Source organism: Phacochoerus africanus, chromosome 3, assembly GCF_016906955.1.
Source record: "Phacochoerus africanus isolate WHEZ1 chromosome 3, ROS_Pafr_v1, whole genome shotgun sequence".
Lineage (NCBI taxonomy): Eukaryota > Metazoa > Chordata > Mammalia > Artiodactyla > Suidae > Phacochoerus > Phacochoerus africanus.
In genome coordinates this window covers 84,763,818-84,779,977 of record NC_062546.1, presented here as the reverse complement: position 1 = coordinate 84,779,977, position 16,160 = coordinate 84,763,818, and positions in this window count along the sequence as shown.

The window sequence follows — 16,160 nt, the reverse complement described above, 5'->3', positions numbered from 1 at the left end:
CCCCTTCCCTTTAAATGGCTGGAATCAAAGAGGTGGTTAGGGAGCCACAGATGAAAGAAGCTTAGATTCCAAGTTACCATGGGTCAGGGGGATTGCCCATTGTAAAAACCCATATTGAACACTTATATAAGTGAGAAATAAACATTTCTTGTATTAGCCATATAAAGATCTGTACATGACTCTTTTACTTACAGTAGTCAAAAACTATAAATAATCTAAACATTCTTCAACTAGTAAATGGACAAATATATTGTGGCATATACATACCATGAAATACCACTCAGCAATAAAACAGGAATGATCCATGCAAAGATGGGTGAATCTCAAAAAGCATTATGCTAAGAAGGCAGACACAAAAGCTATGCACTAAATAGTTCTGTTAGCATAGTATTAATTGACATAATATTAATATTAGTATAACAAAATAATCTGGAGAAGATAAAATCATAGGAACAAAAACCAGAGTAGTAGTTGTCAGTTTCTAGGGGTGGGGGAAATTAACTCCAAAGGTTCACAAGAGAACTTTGGTGGGGGATGATGGAAATGTTACATATTTTACTTGTAATGGTGAATATAAAAAATAGAAATATTTGTCAAAGCTCATTGGACTATACACTTTAAAAGGGTGGATTTTACCATATATAAATTATTTCTCAATAAACCTGATTTTTTAAAAATCTACTGTATTAAGACATTAGAATCTCGGGAGTTCCCATTGTTCTCAATAAACCTGATTTTTTAAAAATCTACTGTATTAAGACATTAGAATCTCAGGAGTTCCCATTGTTCTCTCGGGAGAACCCAACTAGTATCCATGCAGATGAGGGTTTGATCCCTGACCCCGCTCAGTGGGTTAAGGATCTGGTGTTGCTGTGAGCTGCAATGCAGGCTGCAGACTCAGCTCAGATCTGGCGTTGCTGTGGCTGCAGTGTAGGCCAGCAGCTGCAGTTCAGATTCCACCCCTAGCCTGGGAACTTCCATATCCCCTAAAAAGCACACACACACACACACACACACACACAAAAGATATTAGAATCTCATGGTTAATTTGGTACATAGCCAAATATGTTAATGTCACCCTAGCTAATACATGAAAAAAGGATAAAGCCAACCCCGCACCAGAGGCTGCTTTTGCACACTCCAAGAAAACCTGCATTTTCCAGAGCTCATAATAAGTGCTCAGAAAAAAATGTACTGAAGAAATTTCCTTTCTCCCTCACAATTTTTACATTCTGTAGTTTTCCTACAATCATTTATATATTCATTCATCCATTGCCTCCTATCCCTGCACACGGTAAAATAAAAGCTGCCAAGCTCCAAACTCTGCAAACACATTTATCAAATACTTTTCATGCAAGCAATTGGGCACTGGCCTGTTTTATTCATAAGACGATTTTTCTTTCTCGCTCCTGGAGCCATTTAAACATTTAATATCCATAAAATTTCTTTAATTTTTTAAAAACACAAATGGGGATTCCATTGCACTGGATATGGAATAATTTGGTGTCATAGCAACAGGCCTCATTGTGCCATTGAGAATTCACTCATTGTAGGTAATTCTCAAGTGATATGACCTTCTTGGTCATTCTTCTTACTCACAGATTTAGAATCCTAAGCTTCTAACACTCCCTGACCTTTCACCTTAAAAACATTCTTTCCTATCTTGAGAGAAGTTAATGCCCCTAACCATTTCATTGCATCTATTCCCCAAAGTTCAAAAGAAAAATTGAAATGCCCTGGAAAAAAATTAAGAGAACAAGAAACAACTTGATTTAGTATGGTTTTCTAGCAAGTATTCCCAAAAAACACACAGAGGTAGAATATTAAAGCAGTTTAGAGAGAAGATGATGAAGGTTTTAGAATCAGCTAGATATGCACTGGATTACAGTTCACATATTTACTGGTTCTGGGAAATGGATGGGCAATTTAAGTTCTCTGCGCTTCAGTTTTCTCATCCATAAAAATTATTTGAGATTGGACATAGTTTCCTGTGAAGTCCAGAAGGACCCCATTGCTTAACCATTCTAAATAAAATAGTTTGCATCTACCAACCCCAAACTCCCAATCCATCCCACTCCCTCCCTCTCCCCACTGGCAAACACAAGCATTTTAAAACAATGTATGTGTGCATATATATATATATATATGACTGGGTCACTTTCCTGAATGGCAGAAATTGAAGGAACATTGTAAATCAACTATACTTTAATAAAAAATTGTTTAAAATAAAAAATAAAATGAATATGCAGCAAGGGTATATTGCCTTATTTCAGGGAAATATAGCCATTATTTTGTGATAAATTTAAATGCTATATAATCTATAAAAATATCCAATCAGTATGTTATATACCTGAAAGTAAAAGTATAAATCAACTGTACATCAGTCAATCACTAGATGGATAAAGAAATAAATAAAAGAACATTCTGAAGACAACCACAGAAAAATTATATGAGAAAATAATTGACAATAAAGGATTAAGGATTACATACAATATTATAAATACTATGTTACAAATACTATGTATATTATATATATTTTTCTCTCCCAAGAGCTTCTGCATTAATAACACCAGGTAGAGAGTCAATGCTTAAACTAAAGGAGTGATTACGGAAAAAAAAAAAACAAGGTGTAAAAAACATTAGACCACCCTGGCATCTCAGAGTTAAGAATGATCTAGAAATGAAAGCACTTCCAAATTTGATATAATTTGTTGTGATATAAGGAGACACAAGTGAAAACCTAGGTACTAGCCCTATGTAGTCAGGAATGCTATGTTTTTTACCATGGTAGCCCCAGCCTGGCACATGGTAGGTGATCAAAATCACTCACTGTTAAAGAAAAACAGATTTCTGTACTCACCCTCACCATAACAGTTGTTATCACCCCAATGGGTCTTGGTTACCTCACATATAAATAGATTATGTGAAATGGTACTTTCAGCTCTAAAATACAATCATTTATAGCTCCTAAAAGTGAATGGGGCCGTAAGGGGTCATCTAATTTAATACTGTTGCCAATGTCTCTGTTTTCACCTCTGGCAGGAGGGCGCTTAAAACTTCCGTGATGGATTGATGCTCATCCTTTGGATGGAATAGATGTAAATGACACTAGGTGATATTTCTGCATCTCTCCTTTCATACTATTAATAATTCCCCACCTTATAAAAAATGTGCAAATGCCTATAACTGAAATGTCAAAACTGACATACTGAGACTACAGTTACTCTAAGAGCATAGTCAAATACCTCTGAAAGAGCAATTTGTATTCTGGGGTTGGCTGCAGACCTAGAGATCCTGCAAGGTGCCTTGACGTTATCAGAGGCATGTGGAGGGGAAATCTGTCTCCCAAGACATATTTTCACTCTGGTCAGACAATTAATGAGAAAGGCTATTAAAGCTAATCTATGCTTGTTAGCATTTGAAAAGGAGGTCCCTGAAAAGTGGGCAAAGAAGACACCGAAACAGAGGAACAAAATTTGGCAATGGTGCTTTTCCCCACCTTGAATAGATGATGGAAGGATAATGGGAACAGATGATGGATGACTCACTAATGTGGACAAAGGGAAGAGAGAGAAAGCTATCTTCTGTAGCACAGTGACATGCCTGAAGACTTTGCCTGCCTCATAGGAACACAACTGCTTTGTGGATTAATTAAGTACTCAGTCATTCATAGGACCAGAAGAAATGTCACTGTGATTTCAAAAAGTTTTTAATGATAATTAAACAAAAGGTGGCCTCCTCAATTTCCCCCATAACAAAATCTATTCCTTGGATCCTTATGACAAAGAGGTTAATGGAACGCTTGGTTAAAACTGCTAGAATTTGACAACTGAACAGTGATAGGATGGTTAGCATGGCTTAGGAGGGTGAAATGGGGGCCAGAGGAGGGGGGCAGTGTGAGCCAACAGGTATCCTAGTCAGGCTAGCATAGGCTCTGCTGGGTAACTAACTTCATAATCATACACCAAAACTTTGCTTTTCATTTTTTTTTCTCCTACAAAAGTCTGTTTCAGAATTGAGAGTTTTTCACAGCATTTGGCCTTGCAGTAGCAACTTTGTGATCCAGGATCCTGGGATCTGATGGCTCTGCCATCTCAACATAAGGATCCATCAGTCCTCAGGATAGAAGAAGAGAAAGCAGAGAAGTAGTTACTGCTGAGTATCATGCAGAACAACTTTGGAGGGACCAAGACATCCTGGCCCCCAAACTGTCTAAACATAAAGTTGTCCCCTTCCTGATTCAGCTCCATCACCACTCAGGATCTCATAGTCCTAACTCCTTCTGCAATGCTGAAAATTATATCAGCCTAAATGAAGATTTTATATACGACGTGAATTTCAGTGGAAGGGAGAAGACACAGCCTATTCACAGAGCCCAGTATGAGGAAGGGGTAACTGATACTGGGAACCAGTGGAGGAGGTATTAATCACTCTACTGATTCCTAGAATGGTTGAGATCCCTGAAAGCCAGCCTTATGTTCATCTGGAGTGCCCCCCCTTCCCGCCAGCCAAGTGGCCGCCTTGCCCCTTGCTTCTTCCCCTCTGGCCAAGCCTCACAGATTGTGCCCTTAGTCCCTACATGATACTCGGTCACTTCAAGCTCCAGTACAAAGGTGGTCACTCTGTGAAGGAGGCATGGAGACCCAAAATCCACAGTGTAGTGCTTAGCAGCTTGGCTAGGTCAAGTTTGCTGTTCCCTTTTAAGTGCTTAACACAGGCTAGCACATACGGCACCTGAAATGACAGCTTACAGGGAGAGCTCTCATTTCACCTTAACAAACTCCTGGCTGAGACCTGTGTAAGTCACACTTCTTCAATAGCCTCCTAAGAGCTCCAGTTTAGGAAGCTCTCTTAGCAACACTGACACCATTTTTGTTTTCCTTCCACAAAGGAAAGCAGGTATTCGGTGCAAACCACATTGCTGTACAAACAATTTAGACACACTGAGCATTCTCATCAGTTCTGGGAAAGATGGGAACCCTCTTAAAATCTAGGTTCCCCAATGTCAGCCAAGGGCCAGCCTCAAGCAGACCTAAGGATAGCAATCAGATTTGGTATGTTAACTCTCCTCTGCACACTTCCCTATCTGCCAGCCACTCTACTACGCAATGAGTTATGAAGATTTATTTTTAAGTATCCACAATTGGAATTCTCTTGTGGGACAGCAGGTAAAGGATCCGGCACTGTAACTGGGCTCAATCCCTGGCCTGGAAACTTCCATATATCATGGTCACAGCCAAACAAAAAAACAAATAAACCCATAATTCTTAAGTATCCACAATGTGTCTGCCACTGTTCCAAGTTCTGGATACACAGAAAAAAGAAAACAATAGAAGAAAAACGAAAGCAGGCAAAACCCTTTCCATCTCAGAGGTCTCACTCTCTACTAAAAGGAAATGGACTTCAAAGAAACTAATAAATTATATATAATAAAAAGTGTCATGTCAGACAGAGAACAGTGCACTGAAGAAAACCAAATGAGGGTGGATAAATAGAGATGACAAAAAAGACACCTGAGAGTTAGTCAGCAAAGGCCCTGACTACATGGGTACATCTGAGCAGAGTGAAAAAGGGAAAGTCATGTGACTCTCAGGGGAAAAGCTTTCCAGGCTGGGGTGGTGAGTACAAAGTCTGCAAGATGAAAATGTGCTTGGTGTATGCAGAATAGAAGCAAAGAGACAGTCCAAGGTCCTTTCTTTGGCCAATAAGTGCCTCCAGGATAGGCCCCTGTGCATGTGTGACTGGATCTCAGTGGGAGGTTGAGTGAGAGAGTGTCATGGTCTAGTTTATATTCTAAAAAATGACTAAATCATGCTTCCCACCTACAAGAGATTGCTAATCTACTGCGTGAAATAGCTGTGTCACCTAGCAATGGCAATATAGTGAGTTCGATGCTAAACAAGAGACACAGAAAAGGACAAAGTTAAAGGGCTAAGGTTTTTATGACTTCAAAACTTATAAAATCTTTAGAAATGAAAACAGTGTGGTACTCACATAAAGATAAATGGCTTAATGGAAGAGAAGAGTCTAGACTTAGATCGGCACAAATATAGACAATTGGGGAGTTCCCGTTGTGGCGCAGTGGTTAACGAATCCGACTAGGAACCATGAGGTTGCGGGTTCGGTCCCCGCCCTTGCTCAGTGGGTTAACGATCCGGCGTTGCCATGAGCTGTGGTGTAGGTTGCAGACGCGGCTCAGATCCCGTGTTGCTGTGGCTCTGGCGTAGGCCGGTGGCTACAGTTCCGATTCAACCCCTAGCCTGGGAACCTCCATATGCTGTGGGAGTGGCCCAAGAAATAGCAACAACAACAACAACAACAATAACAACAACAAAAGACAAAAAAAATATATATATATAGACAACTGATTTTTGGGAGGGTATGTGGGGTGGCATGGAACAGTGTGCAGTAGCTTGATATGGGATCTCAGTTTCCAGACCAGGGACCAAACCCAGGCCACGGTGATGAAAGCACCAAGTCCTAATCACTAGACCACCAGGGAACTCCAATAACTGATTTTTGACAAAGGCAATGCAGTTCAGAAAGGACAGTCTATGGATAGTCTATTCAGCAAATGGTGCCAAAATAACTGAATATCCATATGCAAAGAATTAAAATTGATTAATATGTCACATCACATACAAAAATTAATTTTAAGTGAATTGTATTCCTAAATATAAAACTTTAAGTTTTATATTATACTTTAAGTATATTATACTTCTAGAAGAAAATACAGAAGAAAATACTTGTGGCCATGAATTAGGTAAAGATTTCTTGGATACATAACCAAAAGTATGATCCATAAAAGAACAAGTTGATAAATCTGACTTCATAAGAAGTTCAAACTTCTTCCTTCAAAAAACTCTCTTAAGGAGTTCCCATCATGGCTCAGTGGTTAGCAAACCTGACTAGCATCCATAAGGATAAGGGATTGAACCTTGGCCTTAGTCAGTGGCTTAAGGATCCAGTGTTGCCATAAGCTATGTTGTAAGTCATAGATGCAGCTCATATCCTGCATTGCCGGGCCCTGGTGTAGGCCGGTGGCTACAGTTCTGATTGGACTCCTGGCCTGGGAACCTCCAAATGCCTCAAGTGTGGCCCTAAAAGACAAAAAGACAAAAAAAAAAAACCCAACTCTCTTAAGATAATGAAAAGAAAAGCTACACGCTGTGAGGAAATACTTAAAAAAGCAGAAAAGCATATTTGTGATAAAGTACATGTATAGATATTTATGCACCCATGGCATATGGAAGTTCCCAGGACAGGGATCAAATTGAGCTGCAGCTGTGATCTGCATCACAGCTGTAGCAATGCTGGATCCTTAAGACACTGCATCAGGCCAGGGATCAAACCCACACCTCCGTAGCAACCTGAACCACTGTAGTCGGAGCCTTAACCCACTGCACCACAGCAGTAACTTCAAGAATTTGTATTTGGAATGTGTAATGAACTTTCAAAATTCATTAATAAGAAAGCAAACAACCCAATTTTGTAAAGTAGGCAAAATGTTTGAGACATTTCACCAAAAAAGATACAGATGTGAAATAAACACATGAAAAGATATTTAACATTTAACACAATGAAATACCACTGTACATCTATCATTATGACTGAAATATAAAGAAAATAACTATTCTAGGCATGAGCATGGTTGTGGAGAAGTTTCATACTCTGCTAATGGAGATATAAAATATTACAATAATTTTGGAAAACTTGTCAGTTTCTTAAAAAATAAACATATATCTACCAAATGAATCAGCCATTCCACTTCCAGGTATTTACACATGACAAAAAGAAGCATATATTTCTATAATGACTTGCACACAAACGTTCTAGAAGATTGATTTGGAAGAGCCCAACAAGAAACAGCCCAAATATCCATCCACAAGTGAATAGATAAACAAATTGTGACATGACCCATAAAGCAATATTATTCAGCACCAAAAAAGAAAGAAATATCGATATATACAAAGAATGGCTGATTTTATCAAAATAATCATGCTGAGTAAAAGAAGCTAGAAAAGCAAAAGAATAAAGGATAGGGAGGCAGGATTAAGATGGCAGAATAGAAAGACTGGAGCTCCTCCTAAAAAACAACAAAATTACAACCAGATGCTAAGAAAATTTAAACCAAATGGAAAAGAAACTTTCAAAAAGATATCCTACTTCAGAAGACAAAGAGGAGGCCACATCAAGAGGTAGGAGAGGCAAATATGCAATTTTAACAACACCATACCTCCCAGGTGGAAAGCCCCACAGACTGGTAAGTAACTGGATCACAGACACTCACCTACAGGAGTGAGAGCTCTGAGAACCACATCAAGTCCCCAGGCCTTAGGATCTCACATTGGGAGAAAGAGACCCCAGAGCATCTGGCATTGTGTGCAGGAGCTACATGGGACTGGGAGAAACAGAAACCCCATTCTTAAAAGGCACACACAGACTTTCACATGCACTGGGACCCAGGACAAAGCAAAGTCTCAATAGGACTCTGGGTAAAACCTGACTGCAGTTCTTGGAGGACCTCCTTGGAAAACAGGGGTGAATGTGGCTTGTTGTGGGGAACGACATTGAAAGAAAAGCTCTTGGGAATATTCAGCAGTGTGCCTTTCTCTGGAGGTGGCCATTTTGGAAAAATCTGGCCCCACCCATCAGCACTGAGAAGCCCCAGGCCAAACAACAATCCAGGTGGGATCACAGCCCCACCTCTCAGTAAACAGGCTGCCTAAAGACACCCCCAGACACACAGTCACCTCTAATCCCATCCAGAGACAAAGCTCCACCCACCAGAGGGATAAGAATCAGCTCCACCTACCAGTGGGCAGGCATCAGTCCCTCCCATCAGGAAGCCTACAGCAAGCCCCTATACCAAATTCAGCCATAAGGGGGCCAGACACCAGAAGTAAGAGAGGCTACAACTCTATTATCTGTAAAAAGGTCACCACGCCAAAAACCTATAAAAATGAAAACACAAGAACTATAACTCAGATGAGGGAGAGAGAAAAAAACCCAGATTCAGCTAAGTGATCAGGAGATTCTCAGCCTCCAGGAAAAATACTTTAGATTGTTGATGCTGAAGATTTTACAAGATATTGGAAATAAACTGGAGGCAAAGATGGATAATTTACAGGAAACACTGACCAAAGAGATACAAGATATAAAACTTAAACAAGAAGAGATGCAAAATACAATAACTGAAATAAAAAATTCATTACATGCAGCCAACAGCAGAATACAGGAGGTAGAATGAATATGCCCAAGGTGGAAGACAGATTAGTGGAAATCATGGATGCAGAACTTAAAACAGAAAAAAGATTGAAAACAAATGAAGAGAGTCAGAGAATTCTAGAACAACATTAAACCAACATCCATATTATAGGGGTCCCAGAAGGAGAAGAGAGAAAAGGGAACAGAAAAAAATATTCCAAGAGATAACAGCTGAAAACTTCCCTAACATGGGAAAGGAACCACTCACTCAAATCCAGGAAGCACAACAAGTACCATATAAAATAAACCCTAGGAGGAACACCCCAAGATGCATATTAATCCAACTGACCAAAATTAAAGACAAAGAGAAAATCTTGAAAGCAGCTAGGAAAAAGAAACACGTAACATAGAAGGGAACCCCAATATGGTTATCGGAAGATTTTTCAGCAGAAACTCTGCAGGCCAGAAGGGAGTGGCATGATATACTTAACATGATGAAAGGAAAAAACCTCCAACCAAGATTACTTGACCCAGCAAGGCTCTCATTCAGATTTGAAGGAGAATTCAAAAGCTTCACAGATAAGCAAAAGCTAAGAGAATTCAGCAACACTAAACCAGCCTTACAACAAATACTAAAGGAACTGCTCTAGATAGAAGAGAAAAGGCCACAACCAGAAAATATATATATATATCACAAATGATAAAGCTCACCAGTAAAGGTATATATACAGTAAAGATACGAAATCATCCATACACAATTATACCACCAAAATCAGAAATCATGAGAAGAGGTGGGCACAAATGCAGGACACTGGAGATGAACTTGCAGTTAAGAGACCAACAATTTAAAACTATCTCATATATATATTGACTCATATCAAAACCTCAGAATAACTGCAAACCAAAAATCTACAGTTGATACACAAACTAATAAGAAAAATCGAGGAGGGAGGTAAGATGGCAGAAGAGTAGGGGGACACACTCGCCTGCTCCCACAAACACACACACACACAAAAAAAAAAAAACACATCTGCAGGTTAAACGACTCAGAACTGTAATCAATCGCTGGCAGAAGAACCTAAACTCCAATAACAGCAAGAATCTCGTAACATAACTGAGTAAAACAAGAGAAAAGAGAGTGAGAGAAGGTGAATCCGAACTGGACAGGTGCTCCCGAAAGGGAACTGTGGAGGAGAAAGGGATCCCACACCCTGGAAAGTCACCTACTTGACGGAAAGATCAACCAAATCGGCGAATCTCCAGATACAGAGAAGACTGCAGCAGTAAGTCGGAGTACTGAAAAGCAGAGCAAGAACCAAACAGATCATATGAACTACTGGCACAGTCACCAAAAATTGAGACGCTTGGGAGGGAGCTAGGCACCGAGACCTCGGCTCCAGAGGTTAGTCCCCAGGAACGGAATGGGCTGGGGTGCAGAGACTGCTTGGGGGGTCTAGGAACTGGTCTGTCAGGTTTGACGGGGCAGTATTTGCGGGGGGGCAGGAGGGGGGGGTGGTTCTAGGAACCAGTCTGTCAGGTTTGACAGGGCAGAGACTGCTTGGGAGACCAGAAAGCAGAGTGTCACGGCGATGGGGGCAGCAATACACTAAGGGCTTGGAAGTAGAAAGCCACATCAGAGGGAACCTGGGAGAAGAGCTGGATTTGCAGGAGAGACAAGGTGCCACTGTTGGGGAGGGGAGAGAAAAAGGGGTGGGCCCCCATAGAATACTCCCCACACCACAGCGAGCTCACTGGCCCTCCAGCTGTCAGAAAGCTGTGCTTCCCACTGTGTCTCCCCTCCCCCTACCACTCACACATGTGCCAGACCTGGGGCTGCCTGCCATCCTAGAGGGCTGGCCTCAACAACTGCCAGAAGCCTACCATTACAGGGGCTTTCCCTGCCCTGGCCTGCTTGTCCTCTGGAGGGGCTACACCCCCATGGAGCAGCACCAAATACCATCAGCCCACGGAAAAAGGCCTACAGCCTAGAAAAGCTAGAACAAGCTTGGCCTGGCCGTGAAAAATATGCCTACATTCTCAGGCAATCCTTCCAAGTTGGGCTGCCCTGGGCAAGAGCCTCTTGGGTTCTCAGGGGCCCAGCTAGCCGCTCCAGCACTTGGAGGGTGCTGCACTTCCATGGAACAGCTGCCCAGCACTGCCAGCCCCCTGCAAGAGCCCCTGCAGCCCAGAAAAGCTAGAACAAGCATGGCCGGGCTGTGAAAAATCTGCCTACATTTTCAGACAGTCCTTCCAAGTCAGGCTCCCCTGGGGAAGAGCCTCTTGGGTTCTCAGAGGCCCAGATAGCTGCTCCAGCCCTCAGGGGGTGGTGCACTTCCACGGAACAGCTGCCCAGCACCACCAGCCCCCTGGAAGAGCCGATAGCCCAAAAACACCAGAACAAGCTCTGCCTGACCAAGTGAAATCTGCTTCCATCGTGGTGCAGAACTCTCAGTCCTGTCTTCCCTCAGGAAGTCCTCCTTGCTTCAGAGAGACCCTGTCAGCCCCAGCCACCCCCTGGAAAAGCCACACTACCTCAAAGAAGACTGACCAACAACGCCAACCCTCAGGAAACATTCCACAGCAGTGACAAGGCAAACACTGCCCTGCCATGAAGAGTACAACTCCACCAGGAAAAAGAAAACAACAAGCAAGATGAAGAAGCTGAGAAACCACCCCCAGTCAAACCAACAGGAGAACTCACCTAAAACAGTCAACAAGGAAACAGATCTCTGCAGTCTGACAGACCTGGAGTTCAAAAGAGAAACATTGAAAATACTGAAGGAATTAAGAGAAGATATAAACAGTAATGCAGATACTCTCAGAAAGGAACTAGAAAATATAAGGAGGAGTCAAGAAAAACTAGAAAATTCACTTGCAGAGATACAAAATGAACTAAGGGCAGTAAAAAAACAGAATGAATAATGCAGAAGAACGAATCAGTGACGTGGAAGATAGAATAATGGAAATCACACAAGCAGGTCAGCAGACAGAAAACCAAATCAAAAAAACAGGAAAGCAATATAAGAGACCTGTGGGATAATATAAAGCGGGCCAATCTACGCATAATAGGAATCCCAGAAGGAGTAGAAAAAGATAAGGGGATGGAATATATATTTGAAGAAATTATCACTGGAAACTTCCCAAATCTAAAGGATACTGGGTTCAAAATACAAGAAGCACAAAAGGCCCCAAAAAAGATGAACCCAAATAGACCCACACCAAGACACATCATAATACAAATGGCAAAAGTTAGTGATAAAGAGAGGATCCTAAAGGCAGCAAGAGAAAAGCAGAATGTTACCTACAAGGGAACCTCCATAAGGTTATCAGCTGATTTCTCTACAGAAACTCTGCAGGCCAGGAGGGAATGGCAAGAGATATTTAAAGTGCTAAAAGGAAAAGAATATGCAACCTAGAATACTCTATGCAGCAAGAATATCATTTAAAATAGAAGGGGAAATAAAAATTTTTTCCAACAAACAAAAGCTAAAATAATACAGAAATACAAAACCCAGGCTAAAAGAAATATTGAAAGGGCTTCTCTAAACCAAAAAGAAAAGAAGGAATGAAAGGAGAGAAAAAAGAAAAAAAAAAGGGGAGGAAGAAATAAGATTGAGGAAACAACAATCAGAGAGCAGTCACTAAAATAAGCCAGCATACAGATTTAATCATGAACATGTTTCAAACAAAATAAAATTAAAAAGTAAAAAAGAGTCATCAAAATCATAAAATACGGGCAAGGGAAGTAAGGAAATAAATAGAACCTTTTTGTTTGTTTGTTTGTTTGTTTCTCTTCTTAATTTTAGTAGAGTAATGAAGTGTTTGAACCTACAGGATCATCAGGCCAAAACACAAAATTATAGGAAGAGGTTAGCATACTTAAAAAGCAGGGTAACCACAAGCCAAAACCAAACATTGCATTCGCAAAAAATGAAAAAAAAAAACCCACTCAAACTGAAAATAATCGGAGACCATCCAACCAAAAAAAGAAAGGAAGAATGGAGAACCATAGAATCAACTGGAACACGAGGTTCAAAATGGCAATAAATAATCATCTATCACTTATCACCTTAAATGTCAATGGACTGAATGCTCCGATCAAAAGACACAGAGTGGCTGAGTGGATAAAAAGACAAAAGCCTTCAAGATGCTGCCTACAAGAAACTCACCTTAGGACAAAAGATACATATAGATTGAAAGTGAAAGGGTGGGGAAAAATATTTCACGCCAATAGACATGACAGAAAAGCAGGAGTTGCAATACCCATATCAGACAAAATAGACTTTAAAACAAAAGACATAAAGAAAGACAAAAAAGGACACCATTTAATGATTAAGGGATCCATCCAAGGAGAGGATGTTACTATCATCAACGTATATATGCCTCAAATACAGGAACACCCAGATACATACAACAAATATTAACAGACATAAAGGGAGAAACTGATGGGAATACAATCATAGTAGGAGACCTTAATACCCCCCTCACATCAATGGACAGATCCTCTAGACAGAAAACCAATAAAGCAACAGTGATCCTAAAGGAAACAATAGAAATGTTAGACTTAATTGACATCTTCAGGACACTACATCCAAAAAAATCAGAATACACATTCTTCTCAAATGCTCATGGAACATGCTCAAGAATCGACCACATATTGGGACACAAAGCTAACCTCAACAAATTTAGGAGCATAGAAATTATCTCAAGTATCTTCTCTGACCACAATGCTGTGAAATTAGAAATCAACCATGAGAAAGGAAAGAGAAAAAACCTACTACATGGAGATTAAACAACATGCTACTAAAAAAACAATGGGTCAATGAGGAAATCAAGAAGGAAATTTAAAAATAGCTCGAGACAAATGATAATGAAGACACAACCACTCAAAATCTATGGGATGCTGCGAAAGCAGTGCTCAGAGGGAAATTTATAGCAATACAGGCCTTTCTCAAAAAAGAAGAAAGATCCCAAATGGACAACTTAACCCTCCACCTAAATGAATTAGAAAAAGAAGAACAAAAAAGTCCTAAAGTCAGCTGAAGGAAGGAAATTATAAAGATCAAAGAAGAAATCAATAAAATAGAGACTCAAAAAACAATAGAGAAAATTAATAAAACTAAGAGCTGGTTCTTTGAAGGTAAACAAAATTGACAAACTCCTGGCTAGACTCACTAAGAACAGGAGAGAAAGAACTCAAATAAAGAAAATTATAAATGAAAAAGGAGAAATCACAACAGATACTGAAGAAATACAAAAAACCATAAGAGAATATTATGAACAACTATATGGCAAAAAGTTTGACAATCTGGAAGAAATGGACAATTTTCTAGAATCTTAGCCTGCCAAAACTGAATCAAGAAGAAACAGACCAACTGAACAGACCCATCACTAGAAATGAAATTGAAGAAGTCATAAAAACACTCCCTACAAATAAAAGTCCAGGACCAGATGGCTTCACCAGCAAATCCTATCAAACATATAAAGAGGATCTGGTGCCCATTCTCCTTAAACTCTTTCAAAAGTTTGAAGAAGAAGGAATACTCCCAAAGACATTCTATGATGCCACCATCACCCTCATTCCAAAACCAGACAAAGATAACACCAAAAAAAGAAAACTATCGGCCAATATCGTTGATGAATACAGATGCAAAAATTCTCAACAAAATCTTAGTGAACCGAATCCAACAACATATCAAATACATCATACACCATGACCAGGTGGGGTTCATCCCAGGTTCACAAGGATGGTTCAAGATATGCAAATCAATCAACGTCATACACCGCATTAACAAAAGAAAGGTCAAAAATCATATGATCATCTCAATAGACGCAGAAAAAGCATTTGACAAAGTCCAACATCCATTCATGATCAAGACCCTCGCCAAAGTGGGTATAGAGGGAACATTCCTGAATATAATCAAAGCCATTTATGAGAAACCCACAGCAAACATAATACTCACTGGGGAAAAACTGAAAGCCTTCTCACTCAATCTGGAACAAGACAGGGATGCCCACTCTCACCACTACTATTCAACATAGTTTTGGAAGTCATAACCACAGCAATTAGACAAACAAAAGAAATAAAAGGCATCCATATAGGAAGAGAAGAGATAAAACTGTCACTGTATGCAGACGACAAGGTACTGTACATAGAAAACCCCAAGGACTGAACCCAAAAACTGCTTGAACTGATTCATAAATTCAGCAAAGAGGCAGGATATAAGATTAACATTCAGAAGTCAGTCGCATTTCTGTAAACAAACAATGAAACATTAGAAAAGGAATACAAAAATACAATACCTTTTAAAATTGCACCTCACAAAATCAAATACCTCGGAATACACCTGACCAAGGAGGTAAAGGACTTATATGCCGAGATCTATGAAACTTTAATCAAAGAAATCAAAGAAGATGTAAAGAAATGGAAAGATATTTCATGTTCCTGGATTGGGAAAATCAAGATTGTAAAAATGGCCAAACTACCCAAAGCAATCTACAGATTCAATGCAATCCCTATCAAATTACCCAGGACATTTTTCACAGAACTAGAACAAACAATTCAAAAATTTATATAGAGCAACAAAAGACCCAGAATTGCCAAAGCAATCCTGAGAAACAAAAACCAACCAGGGGGCATAACTTTCCCAGACTTCAATATTACAAAAACCTGGACAGCTGCATGCAAAGCAATGAAATGAGAACACACCCTCACACTATGCACAAAAATAAACTCCAAATGGCTGAAAGATTTAAATATACGACAGGACACCATCAAACTCCTAGAAGAAAACATAGGCAAAACACTCTCGGACATCAACATCATGAATACTTTCTCAGGTCAGTCTCCCAAAGCAATAGAAATTACAGCAAAAATAAACCCATGGGAATTAATCAAACTGTCAAACTTTTGCAAAGCAAAGGAAACCCAAGAGAAAACAAAAGGACAACTT